Source organism: Fundulus heteroclitus, chromosome 6, assembly GCF_011125445.2.
Source record: "Fundulus heteroclitus isolate FHET01 chromosome 6, MU-UCD_Fhet_4.1, whole genome shotgun sequence".
Lineage (NCBI taxonomy): Eukaryota > Metazoa > Chordata > Actinopteri > Cyprinodontiformes > Fundulidae > Fundulus > Fundulus heteroclitus.
In genome coordinates, this window is record NC_046366.1 from 18,223,325 (window position 1) to 18,244,982 (window position 21,658).

At 37.6% G+C, this 21,658-nt stretch overlaps 1 protein-coding gene across 1 annotated transcript in view; it reads right to left on the reverse strand.

Annotated features, from left to right (window-relative positions):
* The window catches only part of slc22a23 (solute carrier family 22 member 23), a 53,069-nt gene that overhangs the window by 18,033 nt on the left and 13,378 nt on the right, over positions 1-21,658 (reverse strand). The window lies entirely within an intron of this gene.

A 21,658-nucleotide genomic window follows, 5' to 3' on the forward strand; every position in this document is an offset into this window, starting at 1 on the left:
TTGGAAAGATTTACAACCACATATTTACTACCACAAAATCTACAAGTAGTCCATTCTATACATAGTTTTGTATCAGCAGTAAGTAATATGAAGTATAATAATAACAAACTGATTTTAAAATTTTAATTAAATAAATCAAATAATTGTTTACAGTTTTGTTTTTGCTTTGTTATAACTAGTGAAACCTAGCCACTTTTTCTCCATGCTAGGAAAATCGCTATTTAGCATTTAAATCAGGGGTCACCAACATTTAAAGTGCCTTTATATGACGTGTGTTGTAAATCTGCGCTATGTAAATAAACTGCAAGATTAGCGCAGCTTTCTTTGTTACTATGATTCCTGTTAATTTGATCTGTGATTTCAAGAATTAAAGCTTGGCTGTGTGGAATGTGGATGGATTGTACAAATATTTAAACCTGTTCTCAGCATATTAGTTCAAGTGTAATTAATTTTGCCAGCAAAAATCTGACAAAACGCTGCAGACGCGTGTACATACTGAAAAAAATACTATCTTTGTGCTAAGAAATGGACAATACATTTTAATATGTATGAAAACGACACAGTATACTTTGTTCTTATAACAATGATATCACCTCTGATTCAGAAAGGCTCAAGTAAGTTTGATCAGCGGATTCCTGTTTTACCTCATGCACACATGGTTGTGATTGGACTCGCAGCGCCGTCAGGGGATTTTAGAACACAAGGAGAGCAACAGTATCTAATTATTCATGATGCAGACACAAAGAGACTAAACATGATTAATCAACCAACAAGACAGAACACACCAGACAAGGTGAGACGGACAGGCCAGAGCAAGATACTTGCCAGTAATACACAAAGACGGGTTTATATTTTCTAACGCAACACAGGCTTCATATAGTATGACAACTACAGCAGCTCATATTAGCCCATTTAAACAGTGACTGTCACAAAATGTTGGACTGATTTTAGGTTAAAAGGAAGAAAAAAAAAAAACAGGGCTATAGACGTTAAGCTTCTTGTCCACATTTTCCAAAATTTTTCTACTGTTACAAAACCCACCGCTTGATCAACACAAAAACTCTTAATCTCCTAAAGAAATGACAAAGTGCAGTTGTTGTTCTGAAGCTGCAGACAAATGAAACCAGAAAACTTTTTGTGAGGGTGCAGTAACAAGAAAGGGTTTCCTTGTACTCACTTCCTCACTATCAGAATACCAGCGATTCATTCACCCAGCCATTAGTATGCACACCACACCAGACAGTCCAGCCCTTTATTTAAATGCAGTACAGAAGACAGGTCCACATTAAACCACTCAAAATGAGCACAACTGTAATGCTGCAATTCTCACTAAATCCTGTCCTGCTTCATTTCCCCTTTTCTTTCCTGATACGTGGCTTTTTTTTTTTGTCTAATGGGTTTCCTGTGCTGCCAAGAAACACTCCTCAGATGGGCCTTTCAAGAAGACAGGGCAAGGATAATACAGTTGGTGTTCTCGGGTCCAACTTCATTCCAGTGGGAAAGACTGGAATTTAAATTAGGATTTGCCCCCTCTGAGGACACAAATAATGCTCTCTGTTCACAGACACGATCGCAGCTGGAATGACAAAGCCAATGAGTGAAAGGCAGGGCGATGGGTGCAAGACCTGCTGGGTGTGAACCAAGTAACCTCGAGGCTTCCAGTTTGTGTGCTGCTGTGAGAGAAACATCCCAGTTCACTGTTTCTTTGTATCAGAAGTGAACTGTGCTGAAAAGCCCGCTGATTTGTGACGAGTTCAACTTCTTCCTAACTGGGAAAATGTTCTGGTATCCCAGATGGGCTCAGCAACTTACTGTGAAATATTTCTTTTGATCTTCTTATTCAATGCGTCACCTACTAATATGACTGAGCTAAATGGAATTAGAGCACGATGACCTTAGCTTGTAAAAAAAAAAAAAAAAAAAAAAGGAGCCCAGAGCTCCTTACTCCCAGTGACCCTAATCTTATAGCAAATAACTAGCTCAGCATTCCTTAACGCTCCGCTGCTCCTACTTACCCAATGACATAAATCTGCCGATAACTAATCTGAAGCCAGATAATACCGGTCCAAAGTTGCAAACCAACAGTTAATGGAGGGTTAATGGAGGCCCAAAAGAAGTTAGATATTTAAGCTGACCCCACATCCCCCAAATAATTATTTATTTATATATATATATATATATATATATATATATATATATATATATATATATATATATATATATATATATATATATATATATATATATATATATATATATATATATATATATATATTAAAAAAAAGGGATGTTGAAAACTGTGCATGGATAACTAACATCTTCAATGCTCAGGCCAATAGCCAATTAGTAACAATAATAATCCTCAAAGAAGCTTTGGCTGGTTTGCTGACTTGGCCAATACAGCAATATGAGCTACACCCTCAGATGAAACCCTCTAGTCCTCAGTCAAACATGAAAGAGGTTGGATTTCCACTAGAGGATAGCAATCACTCTTTGCACCAACAGACCTTTCAGAACTTTTACTGGTCACATGAGGCATACATAAGTTTATGCTATGGTATCTCTAACCGACCAAGCCACTGATTTTGGTTATGTGCTTACCAATTTATGATAAACAGATGGTCATATGAGATACTTGTTAGGGTACATTTAGTATTTACGACTTGTAACAATTGCATAAACTTTACAGATAGGTTCTGGCTATTTTCCGGGAGTTAACAGTTAAGACTCAGACACACTTTACTGCCATTCAGTAGCACGTTCACAATGTACATTTGAGTGAAATTTCATTGCAAGGCTCAGAAAAAAAAAATAAATACAATACAAAGTACGATATTCAAGTCAATAAATAAATGTATTTGTCATGATTGTCCTAAAATGTTCCACATCCAATTGACTCATTCAACAATGCATATTAATTTAAACAACGAAGGGTACACAGCCTCATTTGAGTGAGCGTACACTTTCCGGATTAATTCAGTAATGAAAGGAAATGTATCTCCTCAGCAAATGGATGGAAACACAATCAATAGCCCTGCAAATAGGTCTTCCTATATGCCAGTCTTCTAATGCTGCAAAGCTTGGATCTAGGACTCAGAAAACATTGTGTGCTACTGACTAATTGAAATAAAAAAAATTCCAACATCTACTTTATTACTCCACATATGATGACTTTTAATGATTATGAGATGATATCTAGATCCACGGTAGGAACCAGGGTCATGTCTGGGGCCAGTGTTTTAACACCGTTTGTTTGCACTGCAGGAGTCAAGGCCAAATCAGAAGATAACGCTAGAAAACAGCCTTGACAGGAAGGCAGTACTCTGTTGATGTACTTATGGATGCACAAAAACATTCAAATCTAGCCAGCCGTATTTAATATCATGGTAATTTATAGTGTTCACACTCAAATGGTTTAATATAATCAGATAAATATTAATTACATTACATGTGTTATTTCTGTTCAGGTTGAAGGAGTAACAGATGAACCGAAACTTTTTTTAGTGACTTAAACCAGTAACGTTTCAAGATTTTACAACATTTATGTTCTGAGAAACAAGTTAACGCACTTAATTCAAGAATGAGTACAGTTTAAATGTTTTTCCACATCTGAAAGATAGAATGGTGCTGCTGTGTGCTGTTAAAGTTTCTTTAAGAGACTTTGACTATTTACAAAATATTCTCCAAGTAACAAGTGATTTTATTTTAGTTCTGCTCTTGTAGCAGGCAGAAATGTATACCCTTAGATCATAGAAGTTGAAGCAACAACACACAGGTAGGAGTGACTGTTTCAGCATCAGTGAACAGGCAAACGTACACAGGAAAGGCAATCACACCTGAAGGAGAGGGAAAATAAAAAGTACAGGGACATTAATTCAGTACATGGCTGTTGAGTATAAATGTTTGGGTGGGGAGAACTCGAGATTAAATTTAAGCTTTAGAGGGGAAACGTAAAACTTTTATATTTTGACTTCAGATGGAAAATAAAATAGAACACAGATTGCACACATTTGAACATTAAAGAAATTCCTAATGGCAAAGATATCAACCGTTGTTGTTTTTGTGGACAGACACAGATGTACATGTGATAGCTTGAATATGTATGGTATCTGCTTGTGTTGAGAGAGAGTTACTTTATCTAATGGCACAGGCAAAACATCACTTGCATCTGATTAGACACAACAGAGCAAAGACAAAATGCCACCGCATTCCATAAATAAATCAGCATGAACAAATAACGCAAGGGTTGTGTCATTGAGGCCTTATGACACTCAAGTTGGTATCTAAAGGGGGCTTATCATGCTTTTAAGGTCTCTCTTTTCACATTGAAATCATTCAGTTGTGGTCTGTATAAAGTGGAACTGCAATGCTTTGGTCTGAATTCCTCATTATTCTTAGCCGTGTCTGAGAGCAACTCGTTTTGGTGCGATCTCTTTAAATGCAAAGGAGGCACTGCACACGTCGTCCCCTTTCAGGTCGGAGAGTGTTCTAACTCTACCCCGTTGAGCCATTTTTGTAGTATGCTAGGGATGGTGTAATGAATTGTGTGGGTTAATACCCCCAACAACTGAACATTTTCACTTATCCACTTGTAGCTTCAGTGTCCTTCAGCTTGGACCACAAAACCACAGAGAAAAATAAAAATGGCGTATTCGCAAAATTAGTTAGCCAGATGTCCATGACCTTTTTTAGCTGCTCTGCAACAAATACTGTGACTTAATTGTTCAAAAAAATAAGGGATAGAGAAACCTGAAACAAATTGAAAAGTACTACCCAAATAAAATTTTAAAATATCTGAGATACTACATTCAACTTTTCTGAACTCCTAGAGACTGTAGGTACACAACAAAACATATTTAAAGTTACATAGCCACGTTATTTGACTTTTTTATTTATTCATACGTCAGTAGCTCACTCTGGTTGCACACAACATTTTTGTGAAAGATTATCACATCCTGCTGGTTTATTAGCTGCTATTTTAGTGTTTTATGCTTTATTTTTGCTCAATTTGTTAGTAAATAAAGCCTTTTTGGTTTATTTACTATATTAACGGAAGTACGTACTGTGCATGCGTAGCAGGGGTTAAATCAAGGAAGCGGGTAATTGCTATTAGTATCTCCCAGCAATAATATGAAGAAAGGTCCAAGATCTAGTAAAAAAAAGCTAAAAAAAATATGATTGAAGAGGGAAAGACTGGAATGTTGCTGGGAATACAGTATGAACGTTGGTGTTCACTGAAGTGAACACTAAAACTGCCAAGGCTCAGATGTGACCGCAGAGTTCATTGACGCAAGCACATTTTCTGATATGAGGCTTCTAAAGTAGATTGTTGGTCTTCGATCACGCCAAGCTGCCTCTTTACTGCAAAGCATTGCAGAAAGTCAGGCTTGGTCTGGCATTATTTACAATTGATTTATAAATTAAGCAAACCGGCATTATGATAGTTTTGCGATACTGTCGCTAGATGCCGCCACGTCGGTTTATTTGTTAATCGCACCTGAGAGCAAATGATTTTTGGCTCAAAAAAAACTCAAAACACTATCAAGATGTAGGCTTTGTGTATACAACCTTATTTTATCATGATCAAATGTTTCTTGGTCTTTTTTATAACCATATCACATGGCTATATATCTTAAAGGGCTAGAAATTTGAGTTTGCATTAAATCAAGAATCGTTTTTGTCATTATGCAGCCATAATGAAGTTTTGCTGAGAAGTCAGCTTTGAATGCACACATAACACAGAGACTAAATCCTAACTACCCATTGAAAAATGAATAATGAGCCTTCCTTGAGAAGACCCTCAGAAATGCAAAAAAAACACAATATGAAAAAAAGCTAAATTTAAGATTAAGCTGTACAACAGAGGAGAAAGACTTATCAGAAGGGGAAACATACTGTGCAATTACAAATAGATAATAGCGCACATTCAGATAATAATGAGGTATTCATGTTAAGGAGAAGAGAAGCAGCGGTCAATTCACAAATTGCACACACTGTGCAATTTGCATGGGTGTACTAGAGCAGGAGTGTCAAGCTCCAGTCCTCAAAGGCTGGTGTCCTGCAACTGCAACGCCTAAATCAAACGCCTGAATTAGCTCCTCAGTATGCAGTCAGGTTCTCCAGAGTCCTGCTAATGACCTGATTATTTGACTCAGGTGTGTCGGACCAGGGACACATCTAAAAGTTGCTGGACACCGGCTCTTGAGGACTGGACTTTGACACCCCTGTACTAGACAAACACTCCATGAGAAGCTTAAGTGTGCAAATTGACCTTAGCATAGTTTAAGATGTTTAATCATTTTCAGTCAGATCAAGAAGCTGTGGAACCACTAGCATGTTTGTAAACAGACTATGAATTGGGCTTGTGGATTATTTGATCTTCAGCAGGGGATGATTGCCTTTGCAGCTTTGGGGAAAAAGTTCTTTTAAAGTCTATTTGGTTTTGATTTAATGTTCCTGAATCATTTTCCTGATGGAAATCTGACAAAGCATGCATGGTCCAAGTGGATAAGATATGTGGCAATACATCTGGCCCTTTTCTGGTCTCCTGCAGCATAAACCGTGTCCAGATCTTGTAGATGGCGTCCCACAACCCCCTGTGCTGTCCTGACCACACATGCTAAATCCTTCCTCTCATGTGCCATGCAGCTCCCATACCACACTGTCCCGATGAGTGGCCCTGTTAAAGTTTATGAGCAGCTGAATAGAGAGACCAGTCCATTTTAACTTCCTGAGAAAGAAGAGCCATTGTTGGGCTTTCTTCACTAGGTGGCAGAGGTCCTCAGTGCAGGGGAGGTCAGAGGAAATGTGAATGCCCAAGACCTTTATGCTGTGCACACGCTCCACCACCTTCCCATATATGCAGATATGGCCCCTTTAATGCAATCAATCTTTACATAAAATTCTGAACTGACTTAGATCACAAGGATATCTGCAAGCAGCGAGATTAGAATAAATACATCTACCCAAATTGGGTTTCTCTGGAGGTGGAAAGGCCACTTGCAAAGTGCAATGATTAACTAATTAATATAGCAATCCCAAAGCAAGTAGGCATATAACATTTGACAGTTGTATTTATGGCATTGGTAGTATTGTTTCTGGTTGTAAAAAAGGTACAAAACTAGCTGACGATGAACACTGAATTTAACACCATAAAGTCGATTGTTAGTGCCATTCTCAAATGTTCTAAGCACTTCCCATAATGAGGTTTAAGTGAAGCAATATGTCTGGTCGGGCCCCTTTAAAGGTCAAAGCATGTGTGTCACATTATTCATTCCAGGGTACCATACTGTACTGCATGTCAACTGAGATATATAAAACAGTACACTCTCATTTACACACACACACTGTGGCAATGACCCATTCTTATTTACCCTATTGAAATAGCCTCATGAACTTAACACTGTTTAAGTGCACAGGCTCTGGTAACTTATTTTGGTGACTTATACCAGTCTTCTCTGCACCATACCTAGAACGCAACATGTTATTAAAATCATAAAGCGTTCAAACTAAACTAATACATGGAAGAAAATCCTTCCTCTCAATGACATTGTTTCTCTGATTAGGGTCCAATGATCTTTGTGCTTTGCTTGATGTGTGTTAAGTGATGGCAAACAGAAAACCATGAGTAGCTTTTTAGCTACAAAGAAGATGGATCTGTAACAGTATCAGGGTGACTGCACAGCACAATGTAAACCATGGTTAGCAAAGATTGTCTGAAAGTACAAGACACGTTGCTTTTAAGGTTACCCTTCAGGTCAAGTGGAACATAACCACCTGAGAGGTCCTGGAACAAAGCCAGTGCACTGGTAGAGCATGAAAGTCCTTGTACTGACAAGGTCAAAGTCCTTTGTCAGGTCAATTAAGTCAAGGTTAATGGTATTTCTTTTAGAAGGATTGTAGTGGTGGTAGAAAGTTTATTGTCTAGTCACAGATTTTGTGACAAATTGTTATTTACTTACAGCTACTTCAGCAAATAAATTACAAAAAAAACATTTTGTATTTGGCCCAACCTTTCCTAAAATATCCCCATTATATTTTGTGGTGTCGCTTTATGACAGTTTCAAAAACCACACACTTGCAGATACAATATTTCCCCGTGTAGATTTAGTACTTTGTACACTGTCAAAGGCACCTATACACATAACATTCTTCTCCCAGCTATTCTTTCCACACACAAATAAATAAAATTGAGTGAAAAGGAAAAAATAAATAAATGAATGGTTTCAACAAATGTGTGTTAAACATGCACTCAGACAGGACCGGTTCAGCAATTGGTTGGCCAGTTTCCATCTATTACCAACAGATGAAAAGTTAAGACAAATTCGGCTAAAGAATCTAAATTATAAGTGACAATTGAAAACTTTTACCTACAGAGGAAAATCCTTGCATTTTGGTTCAACTACTACAAGAATCTGAATAGAAATATCACCTTCTGAAAATGATTAACAGTACTTCTGTGAACACACCAAGAATGATTTTAGATTCTAGAAATAACTATTGTTCTTTCATACTTGGGAATAATTCATCAGTGCACGATATTCAAGTCTATAAGTTCTTGACTGCATTCTGAACCAACAGAGAAATAGCCATATAGTCAAATAGTAAATTAATTTTTGTGCTCTTAGAAGATTTAAAAGGAAAGAAAATAGCAGATCAATATTAAACTAAATTAGCCTTTCAATGTCAATTTTTATTTTAGGTGCATGTTTGAGGTATCACCCTGAGACTGAAACAAAGAGGTACACATTTCTTCTGTAAATAACAACAGAACCCAAGTCCAAGGAAGGGCACTTTTAATATCAAGCGGCGCCTTTAAGGACATTATTCCGCTAAGAGTAAAAGTTGATGTTCTAGCATGTTTTTATCCAGATTTCATATGTAAGAGACTGCTTAAGTGCAAGAATGCAGGTCCAAAAGTCATGGGTTAAAGGAATAAGACGGACTGAAGTGCTGATATAGGAACTCCCTGAGTTATCTCTACTTCTGCATTCTGTCAAAGATAAAAGGACAGAATAAGACAATACTATTGATCAGTTTCTTATTTACAGTTCACCTCAGCTAACTTCAACTGGTTCTTTTGATCATTTTGAGGACAGATTCTTACCAACCAGTCTAGTGAAAGCAAATTATTATTATTATTATTATTATTATTATTATTATTATTATTATTATTATTATTATTATTATTATTATTAGTGTGTTTTAGTGGCCCAAATATTTCCCTACTCCACAACTGGAATCTGCATCCTCCAACCTAGAGACAGAGCAGCACAAACATATTAAATGTCAGGAAGTTTCCATCTGGTTACTGATAAACTGCTGACATCCACACTAAGGAAAAAAACATATTTCACATCCTGTCAACTGTCAAATGAAACACTAATAGGAAGAAAGTGCAATGGTGGCTAAGCTGTTTTAACAAATCTCAGATCTTTAATTAGGCATTTGTGCAGGTAAATGTATAATTTATGCTTAGGTCATTATGTATTTCACTCGCACAGATACACAATACATAAGTTCCCATTCAAAGCAAAGCTATTGGAATATGAGAGTAACAAAACTAAAACACGCAGAGTGTTTTAGGAGAGGACATTTGCTGAGCAACAGAAAATGCAAGCATTGCAAGAAAAAGAACTTTAACCCAGCCAAGTGTAAAAAAAGACTAACTCTGCACCTTAACCCATTTATCAGCAGACAGTTGGAGCAGTCAGGAAGAGGAAGTGTGCTTGAACAATGGAAAAATGCTTCACTTTAGGTGAAGCGCTTTTAGACATAGTATGCCCTGTATGTGCCATGGCTCCTTGGATAATGCATCACTCCCTCCATACTTTGAAATTATTTTTAACCCGAAGAGTAAATCTGAACTCACGTCATCACAGAATGAACTAAGGTTGGAGCAAATTTACAGCAACCATTAGCAGCAAACACGCGAGCAGCCTTAGCAGTATTTCAGACTGTTGAAGAGTATTATGACATTTAGAGGTTAACGAGATCGAGGTTCTACTTTTCCACAATGCCACGCAAGCCTTACCTGTGTCCAGATAGATTACTGGCAGAGGTAAGCGGACAGCACTCCTGAGAGAAAGCATCTCATTATGGTCAATAAAGAAAAAGATGAGACCAGACTAAGCTGACAAGACAGCACAGCATCACAATACAGCTTTTGCTCTGAACCGGTTCTACAGAAGACGAAAAAAAAAATCTAAATTTGACCAAAAAAACCCCCCCCAAAAAAACAGCCTTATTCCACTGTGAGATAGATTTTTTTATTTTCTTAGAAAAAAATTATAACCCCAGGCTCACAAAATGAATCTCTAAACTAAGAGGTTAGAGATGTGGACACTCATTGGTTTTAAAGAAGCCAATGTCTAGGTTTTTAATTTGCCTTTTAATATGCGTCCAGACAATTTGGAAAGGTTTCAAGATGTATTTGGGGCAATCCGTTGTTAAAACACCTCTGGACTATTTGTGTAATAAGAGTAAATAGTAACGTCAGATTCCTAAAGCTATTTGCCAGCTAAATGTGCAAAATGTTATACCGAATACCGAAAGCAGATGTAACTGCAGATATGCTCTTAAAATAGCCCTGACAAGCAAACAGCTTAACTGTGTTCCAATGCAATTTGCCCACATTCAAATAAGGCATTCTTCATGCATTTCGGGATAAAATTGGTCCTCTTTTAAAAAGAGGCGTGCCAGATATTTCCAAATAGGGTTTCTCCAATCAAATAATTTGTCTAAGCTTACAAATTAATTTAAATTTTATTTGAAAATACAAACCTTACTGTTTTGGCACGTTCCAATGTTGCTTTTAATGCAGCATTTACTAAATGGAATTAAACTAGTGTTAGCCAGTAAAGAAGATCTATTTCGCAGCGCAACATGCAAGCACATTGAGGAATCTCTGCATGTGAGCACAGATACAATCTGTGCCAGTGGTAGGGAGAAGCAGGTGACCAGCGAGCACATTTAGAAAGTGTAAAAATAACACCGTAAAGAAAGTGCAAGGGTTTGGAGATCTGAGGAGTGCTCGGTCAGTTTGGGATCTGGAGCTCAGTGTGAGGAAATACTTTTCTCCAACTCTTTCATCTATTTTGTGCCAGCTGTATTCTGGCATACAGACAGGACAGCAGCCAGCTGACGCAACAACAGGGGAAAGTTTATCACATCTGTTGGATTTGATGGAAGGGATTTGAGCGTTTTGTCCGGATAAGGAGGGTCTGGGTCATTCCTCCCGTTTAGCAGTTTTCACATCAACTTTGCACCAACACGTTGCCATTTCGTCTCCTGCTAGTTCCTTTTCACACCTATAAACAAAACCATTTTGTACCCATATACTTAAATCTGGGTAACTCTGTTAATTTTTCTTCTGTAAAACTTTATGTATCATGGACTTATGTTGACAGAAAAATGATAAAATATCATATTTAATGCCACATAATTGAATAATTATGTGAAGATTTGCATTACCCTTAAATGGCATTTTCCTCCATCCCTTTTTAAACCCATTGTCTTAAAATAAAGTTAATTAGGTTATTTTAAAACAATACAATAACCAGTGCCTTCCTTGCAGTAGACTGAGTGAATTAGAAAAAAATCACTTTGAACAGTCCGCTGTCAGCACAGGTATGAAGCATCCTGTGCGAGGCGGCACCGTGTTGAAGCTGAAAAAGTCAGCTGCAGCAGCGACTGAAACTGTGAAATCCTAAAGAGGTGACATGAAAAGCAAACTGATGGAGTTTTAACAAACAGTGTCAAGAATCGGTCCAGAAATAAGCAGGTGGCAAACTTGGATAAAGATGAAGTTTGTGCTGCTTAGTATATTTTTGATCATAGCATAGAACTTTCCGAACCAGTGTGTGTAACCGATATGTTTTTATATGAGAAAAACTGCATTTTATTACTGTTTTCATGGTCTGTTCTTATGTTTCACAGAAGAAAACACACATGGTGCCATTTTATGCATGTGCAAAAGCTTTTAGTACATTTTACTTAAACAGTAGGCTTTTAGAAATTTTACGTCTACAACATTCTTTGGCATTTTTTATTTAGATATACAAGATTTTTTTAATGCTTTATTTACATTACGTCTACGCTAATAGAACATCACTTCCAAAATGAAAAGTCATTAATAAAATAAATTAGCAAGCATAAAAATGTTCAATAAAATTCCATGCAGTACATGGATATGTCCTGCATATTGCTATATTGCTATTTATCTAACCTTATGTACCTCCCTTCTCTGAGCATAATGAAACACACTATTGGATTTGCACCTGTGCAAAGAGGTGTGTCAGAAACAATTCCTTTTTATTTATTTTAATCACACTATTTCACCTGGCATCATCTAACATGTCCATAGCTTTCCATTTAAACTCCTCGACTCACAGTGACTGTCTCAGAAAAGACATAATATATTAATATAATTTAATTGAATAACAGGAATAATTATTTAGCTTGGATTCAACACAACCACTTTCTATAATTTTGTTGAAAATCAAGGTCTCTTCAGCTCCAAATGGCTTTAGTTCATACTATGTTATAAGAAACAACAATTAATGATGTTTTCAAACTATATCACAGGTATTCTGTTGCACATACAGGTAACTTTTTTTAAATGTTTTTGAAGTTTAAGCTGACACTGAAAGGGTCTGATTATGCTTAACCTGGTCAGTTTATACCTACCCCTACTTGTGCATCAAAAAAAAAAAAAAAAAAGTAAAGGTGCATTGCCACATTATTTGACTTTTTTATTTATTTATGGCAGTAGCTCACTCTGGTTGCATGCAAAGTTTTTTGTGAGCAAATCTCACACAAAAGGTACAGATGTCTTATCTGGGCTAAGGAGAAAAACGTGGTCCAAAGGTCTCTTTTCAGACAAAAGTAAAGTTTGCATTTCATTTGGAAACCAAGGCCACAAAGTCTGGAGGGAGAGTGGAGAGACAGACTCCACGTTGCTTGAAGTCCAGCGTAAAGTTTCCACAGCCAGTGATTGTTTGGGGTGCCATGTCATGAGCTGGTGTTGGTCGTCTCTGTTTTCTGACGGTCACACTAAACAGGGCCATCTACCAGAAAACTACCAGAAACTTGAGAGCACTTAATTGTTCCTGCTGCTGACAAGCTTTATGGCAAAGCTGATTTCATTTTGCACCAGGATTTGGCATCTGTCCCCATGACCAAAGGTACCAAAGCTGCTTACTGTACTTGCTTGGCCAGCAAACTCACCTCTATGTTCAACAGGAAGATGAAAGACATCAAACCCAACAGTGTGGATGACCTGAAGACCGCTGTCAGATAATTCTGATCTTCAATTACATCACAGGAGTACCAAGGCCCACAATGCAATCCCAAATTGATCCAGAAATTCATTTAAAAGGAGGCCTAATCTAGCACTGAGTTCATAGAAATGAAAATTTCATAGGCCAGACATTTCGGTTTAAAATAATTTTTTTTGTTGATATTATGTAATATTCTAATTTTGCTGACACATTGAATGTTGCAGTTTCATAATCTGTAAGACTTATCTGTATGGTAATTAAAAGAAAAAAATGGTTAAAAGTATACTTCACTGTATGTGCAAGGAATTAATTTATGAGTGGAAAGAACTTTTAAATTTTTTTTCAGATGTACCTGTACCCCAGCTGCAATGGGTAACCTGAAATGTTATATACAGAAAGAACACCTTGCAGAATACGCACTTTCAATGTGTAAGAAGAGGGAGCTAGAGCAAACATGAACCATCAAATATTTGGTTTTCCTGTTAGGTTATATTCCATCTCGTGTTCATATCTGTTGCCTTAGGCGATCTAATTATACGGACAGCTCCAACTCATCGGTTAAAACCTGGCATCAAAATACATCATTGCACACAAGCATCATATATCTGACGGAAACGGATTAAACAGCCTTACTAAGGATAAAAGCAGGACACTTTATGATGGTTAACATTCACTTGTTGGTTTTATTGATGTTCTAAGCTAACTGGAACTGATCCTTTGCCCAACTCCAGTATCTCCAAAGTGAATCCAGATGCCACCCTACCCCCACTATAGTCTCTGCCAGGCAACCCTTTGTCTGACTAAGCATGCGGCAAAGCTTATCACTTTTAACTAGCTGAGAATAGTTGTAAACCCCCTCAACTACAGACCCGAGTCATGTCTCTGTCACCAAAGAGCATCTCTATGCTTTTCTATTTCTCTGCATGGCGGCTGTTTCTTACATTCTACAAGGTTTCTGTCAAACACACCCATGACAAGCAGAAGCATGCCGTTCCGCATCCAAAACAGAGCAGTCACTGAGCACTCCTCCTTGAAAAGACTTCAAATACGTTTACCCCCCACCCCCCCAAGTTAAACCGAAGCAAACGCCCCACCTTTTAAACAACATTTACAGCTAATGTCATATCATTATGCCTGAAGTGTCATGAAACATGAAGCCAATGAGAAAAACTACAATTTGACCAAGAGTTCTTTCAGAAAGGGAATCTGGAAGCCTGCCACGGAGCACAATCGCTGTGTCTTGAGCTGGACACATATTTCCTCACACAAACACCTCACGCAGCCAGATAGCATGACTCAGCTCACTAAAGTGGACGTAGTGTGTTTATAGGTGGGTGGGTGGCAGGGAGGGGGGTAGTGGGGGTTCACCCGGAAAAATGAAAGGGGGCTGAGCGATGATCCTGACTTACAGGCAGTCAGCCTTGTGCTGTGACGATAAAAAACAGGTTAACTCAAACCGATGGGGCTCTGTTGTATAAATAGAAGCCTGGTGTCATATGACTTCCCATGGCTATTTGCTTAGCTATTCTACTGTACAACTCAGACGTACATACACTGCATGTTATTATCTACAGTATGTTGATCTGGGTAATGGCTTGAGATATTATATATATATATATATATATATATATATATGGGCTAACTGTATATATATATATGGGCTAACTGTTACTGGCATTGCTCCTCTTGGTTTTCAGCAGCCTCATGATTGTTTATTTCAAAAGTCGTTAAAGATTCCCCCACCCTCACCCTTCATCTGTTAGTTTTACATGCAAGTACACGCCTTAAAGCACTCTTTTCCATTTGCAAGCAGTAGCATGTTCATAATGGAGTTATGTCCAATAACATCAAATGTTATATATATATATATATATATATATATATATATATATATATATATATATATATATATATATATATATATATATATATATATATATATATATATATGTATGTATGTATATATATATATACACACATTTGTTGACCCCTGAGAGCGCCTTACATTTCAAGCCATACACACACACATTCACACACAACATTCCCATTCTTTACTTTCTCCATTGAACACTCACAATGCAGCACAGGAGGCCAAACGGGGACAAGCCTCAGGTAAACTTTCATGCACCAGATGTCTCGAGAAAATTTGGACATGAAGAACACCCTTTGACTTTTATACCCTTGCTCGAGGCACACTGCATTCACTGCAGTTTTTATTTTAAGCTTTCGACGGTGCTGTAGAAAACCTGCCTGTATTCACCGACTGTTATGCAGGAGAAGAGCCTGAAGAGGATGTGCATTCCTAATACAACTACAAATATGGTCTTGTGTGTGGCACGTTTTAATGATTTTTAGAAGTCCAAGTAACGTTTTGCATGAAATATCCCCCACTCCCTCTGGGGTTGTTTTTTTATTTTGGAAATTGACATGTTTGCAGACTCTACCTTGTTGCTGTTCCTGTTTGGCAAGTGCCATGTGCGTTGCGTGGAGATTGTTACACAAATGAGGATGTGCTGGATCATCTGAAACCACGGAAAAAGGCCAACTATGCATGGAATGCATGCGATTCTGTTGTGACGGAATCGTATGATATAAACCAGGTGTTGTAGTACTAGTGAAAAGTTCACATGCACTCATCTGTGAAAATCATAGACACATTCAAATCCTCTCTTTACTAGTGAAATAATCATCGACAAGTGATTGCAAAGTTTCAAACACAAGAACTGTTATCATGAAGCTAGGAATATATTGTGGCTATGCCCTAATCTACACATGGTCATAATCAGGCAAGATTTAAAATTATACTTATATAAGTTCTTACTAATATTTGATTAAATGTATGTCTATTTAACCAAAAACTTTTTGTGTTTGCAGGCAATAATTTTTTTACTATTTATCTGTAGGTCAGGCCATCCTGATAGAATGGAAGGCGATTGAGGAGAGGGTCACCTAATCTCAGTTTCCTTAATGCATTCAATTCAATTCAATTTTATTTATATAGCGCCGATTCATGAAACATGTCATCTCAAGGCACTTTCCAAAGTCAAATTGAACTTGATACAATTTAGTTTTCAAATTTGGAGAAAATTTTATGTAAAGTTTCCCATATTAGTTGTTCATTAGGTTAATGTGGCATACAACGGTGTGCAGTCTTCAGGGTTGGTGACGTAAAGCTGCACTGAATATGGACTGGAAAGAAAGAGAGGGATTAGAGTAATTTCTCCAGTGCAAACACAGTTGAAGCAGGGATTTAGCTCAGTTTCCGTTCTAAACGCAGGCAAACACAAAGCATATTTAAAAAAAAAACTATATACGAGGGCCACGTTTTTAACAATCAACACATAAATACACACTTTTCTAAACCTCTCATGTGGCCAGCAATTTCCACGCAAATATGAAAGTGATTGCTTCTAGTGAGGTCTTATTAGACCACTCTGTTCCTGCTGTCTTGGAGCAGTTCACAAGTGTAGTTTTGTCAATACACAGAGCCTACAGGGAAAATATCATGCGACAAAGGCAGAGGTCACGCCTGGTTGAAAATAAGGGCGACAACATGCCAGCATGAAACTCCTAACAAGCAGCGAGCAGCAACACTCTGCTTGATCAGGGAGTATTCAAATACAAACGTGGGGGGGAGATACAATGTAGAACAACAGATTCAAGATTTTTGGAAGTTATTTTGCTTAAACAGTGAAGCTGTTATCTGGTGGAAATATATGTATATGTATGTATGAAATTAGAAACCCTGGAAGAATAGGAAACTGGAGCCATGTAATAACTTGTTTTAATTTAGAAATGGGAAACCAGTACTCTGATGGTAATAATCACCGCCAACAGCAAGTGATACTAAAAACCAACCTCAAGGCTTTCATGTGGTAGCCTGAACACTCCCGCACGATCTCGAGGGCCTACAGATGTGCCGGCATTCTGTATTTTTAAAGTCGACTTCAAAGTCGAGAGCTCCGAGTGTTTCACCACAGAACCGGTACATGAACGCGACCATAACAAAAATCAAACAATCCCTCATAGAAACATCTGGTTTGCAAACTAGAGCGCTGAGTTTACAATTGATGAATTTTAAGGTTGGTCTGCTAAATAGAGTAGACTTTAGCAAATGTCATTTTTCAATGGCGTTAACAAAAATTCTGATATATATGCATAAGGAAATGAAAGCAGGAGTGAACAAGCCAATGAAGAAGTGAAAGCACAACTGAGAAAGAAATAAGGTGGTTTAAACATAAGAGGAAAAGAACCATGCAGGGCATGGCAAAACAGAACATTTTTCTTAAAGTATATAAATGTAATTTAGAATGCAGTCATGCCAAAGCTCATTTTGGACTGTTTTAGCTTGTCTTTAAGAACTATATAAAAAGAAATAAGACAGGAAATGTAAATATTTGTTTCTAGCCTTAATTGTCTTACCAGCAGATTCTACATCCCACAGCATTTTAGAAAGAGCAGTTCCCAAAAACATATCAATCTTAAACCAAAGACAAAATTATTTTGAACATTTTAATCTGTCTTTAGCATCTTATCTTAGCAATTAGCATGGTTAGCTTTGCTAACATTGCAAAAATTCCCATTTGTGACAGTGTGCATCTCCTAGTGAGTGTGGATCCTTACATAGGATTTCTACTGTATAAAGGCTACCAACATTTCCAAAGCTGTCATGTTCTTTAATAGGCAGAGACTGAGAGCTCAGAAAGGTAGAAAAGGTAAACTGTGCTTTACGTCCAAACGTCTTCCTGTTATTCTCTTTAGATAATGCTCTTTCTCGCAGCCTGAAGAAACCACAGAAAACTCAAATAGCTTCTAACATCTCTAGGCTTCCTCTGACTGCATATTAAACACCTCAGTGATACGGAAAATAGGTACATTTGAGTCTTGTTTCAAGCAGTTAGGGACGATTCAACAACTATCCTGGTCACCAGATTTTTCGGTACAGCTCCAATGGAAAAATTAACCATTTCCTCTCAACCACCTGGAAAGTTAACTTTTCCGTTACTTAGGCACAATCTGCACTTTACACCCACAAAATAACAAGAAGAACTGTTGCGTTAAAGTGCCACATACGGTGAGGTGATGAACGGAAACATTTTAGGCAAGAGAGTCTCATTTCGATGAATGAACTAACAAATGCAGTGCTCAGAACAGTCTATGAGCCTATAATGTTTTAAATAACTAAATATATTGTATATTCTCGAGTAAAAAGAAAAACAGAAAGTAGTTTGTTGAAAGGTATTAGATGCTGATCCCTCAGCACAGTCAAGAAACCCTGTCACCTTCAACAGCTTATTTACTCAAGCATAAACTGCAGTCTAATGTGAAGACAATAGATGCAGATGTCCGGATCATTTTATTGAAACATTACACTTAACCCCTCAGCTCTTTCTGCCTCCATCTGCCTACACCGCCACTTCTTTGTCCTGAGAGCGGGCTTAACAGTTGGTCTATTTCGGGGGGGAGCATGAAAGCTTTTCAAGGTATACAGTGAGGAGTAAATTAGAATGACAAGGACTCTGGGGGCCCCTTACTTCATCATATCGTCCTTGTTAAACACCCCGCCCCCACCTCCGCACTTCTCCCAACCGCTCTCTGCAATGGACATTTACTGCGGCCAAAGAGGCTTTTAAGGATCCATCGGCGAGATCAGAATGTTCATCAAATGCAAGAGCAATTATAAGGTTGCTATCAACAAGTCCCTTCCCCTCCCTTTCTGTGCAACATCTAAACCTTTTCTGTCACGACAGAAGGTCACATTAACAGAGTGAGTTAATCTGAACCCACATTACAGTAGGCTCAGGCAATGAGAGGTGGCACTCTGGTTACTACTTCATCCCTGAAACTTGCTAATTCTGTCATTATTAGATTACCGAATAGCAGTGACAAGGAACACAATGGCAGTATGAAACAAACTGGCGGACTCAAATGAAAAGTTTTATTCAACGGTAAACCGATTGGCAGCATCTCAGTAATGAGAGCACACAACACAGGCCTTCTGTTTTAATAAGTGTTAGGAGGTCACAAGAACAACATTACTTGTTGCTGAGCTGACGCTACACTCAGAGTCCAGAATTACTGCAGAACTGTTTATGCATGAAGAGAACAACTGTTTAGGGATCTAAGGAAGGAACAGGAGGGGTACATTCCCTTGCAGTGCTTCCATTCATTTTATATGAAATTAACTGTCTTTCTAATAGAACCCTGTCACATAATATGTTGATGTAAAATGACAAGAACCACTCTTGGTTTCTGCAAATTTAGCCAAATCGAACACCAAAACATTTTGACAAACGGAAAATCATAAGCCTACGGGTAAGCATTATTCTGTTACGGTTCCTCTCTGTATTTAGGCTTTTTATCTACAGTCATTTTCTAACTGCAAGTATTTTTCATAGTTTGTGCGAATTGCATCATTCATTCAGCCTTTTTCCAAAAACTACAACTAATAAAAAAAGAGTCAGAGAAAAGTAACAGGTTGAAATTGGAATTCATCAAAAATGGGAGGAAATTATCTATCATTATCTTCATATACGAATCAGAGTCTCTAACTTTTATCAGATTTTTTCAACTCAATAATGTGCATCAAAGTAAATGCCATTAATTTAGTGTTAATTGACCAAAATCTTTTGAATTTGTCTAGATAGATAGATAGATAGATAGATAGATAGATAGATAGATAGATAGATAGATAGATAGATAGATAGATAGATAGATAGATAGATAGATAGATAGATAGATAGATAGATAGATAGATAGATAGATAGATAGATAGATAGATAGATAGATAGATATCAAACAGGTAAGCACTTATTTATTATCTGTAACACATTATTTATCTATGACACATTTTTTTATTTCCTTCAATATTGTTCCCAGATTTTTTATAAGATAACGTCAGTGTAGTCCACCTTGGAACCATCCAATCGTGTCAATTAACAAGAACCCCCCCCCAGAGTCCACTGTTATTGCCATGTTGCCATGCGAGGCAGCAGTAGTGAAATTCAGCAGTCTGCAGGCTCTAAAGGGAGATAGAGTACACATGATTGCCTTCAGGCATCAGTTTGAACACAAGGTAAGTGCTGATAACAGGCCTGAAAACATGTATGGAAATAAACATCAAGGTGAATAAGGTCTGAAGGTGAGAAGATTAAACTCTGATTGTTTACCAGCCGCCACCAGTGATATTTAGAGGTCATCTACCTTCCATTCGATACTGAATATAAACATATTGCCGGCAGCAAAGGGAGGCCAGTCACTTTAATTAATCCTAATCAAACTAGCTCATTTTAATGTTCTTTAGGTTCATATATGTTGTGTTTCATCTTCAACTTTCAAATTTATTTGGCTGAGTACTGTCAACTTCGTCAGTGAGAGATATGACAGGAAAGTCAGTAAAAATATTGAGAACAAATCATAGTTTGAGAATATTTTGGACTCTGTAATTGGTTGGGGCCTCTCAGACAGCATACCACACTGCATGAATTCTAATGAAAGTAAAAGCTGAATTATCCAGCTCGCCCCTCTATCATCAGTACACGGAGACGAGGACCATATGGGAGCAGCACTTTTTTGGCCCACCAGTGCACTCAGAACTAACATCACTGAGTCAGTATTGCACCGCATGAAGAACAAGGACTGACGCAAGTTCAAAATTTATGATAAACAGGATTTTAAAGGCTGGGCCTCTTTCATTTTTTATCTTTATGGGGGGGGAAACATGAAAATATAAGCAGCTGCTCTTACATTTGCTGCAAATGCCAGCATCCCTCTATCCAAATTATTATAAAGCGGTGCCAATTTTAGAGAACGACAAGTGAGGCGAGATGCTTTTAAATATCCAAAAAGCTTTTTTTGTGGGCCTAGCATGGAGATATTTACTCTAGAAGGTTTTAAGAGGAACTGTTTTGCACTAGCCATCCTTGATTAGTATCATCTATGGCAACCAACACATTTATTAGCATCCCTGCCAAAGATGTCTTAGAAGCTTTACAAAAAAACATAATATTTTAGCACATTTATTCAACTTTTTAATTACGGCTCTGGCTGTAGTTACAGTGTAGATAATGTTTTGGAAAGCAGGTATTTTCTTGTAGCCATTTCCTGACTTATGAAAATCATGACATATTAAATTTACATGTTCTACTTTAAAGAACTAGAGATGAAATAGAGATGAACTAATGCTGTGCATGAATCCAATAGAAGACAGCGGTCACATTCAGGTTAGCTGGTGAGCTAGTACTCTTTCCAATCCAGCAAGAAACAGGGTGCATCCTGGATGGATTACCGGTCTAACTGAGAATCAACACATTCTAGACAAACAACCAATTCAATGACTTACTCAAACACACATGCACAATTCAAAATTGTGCATGTGT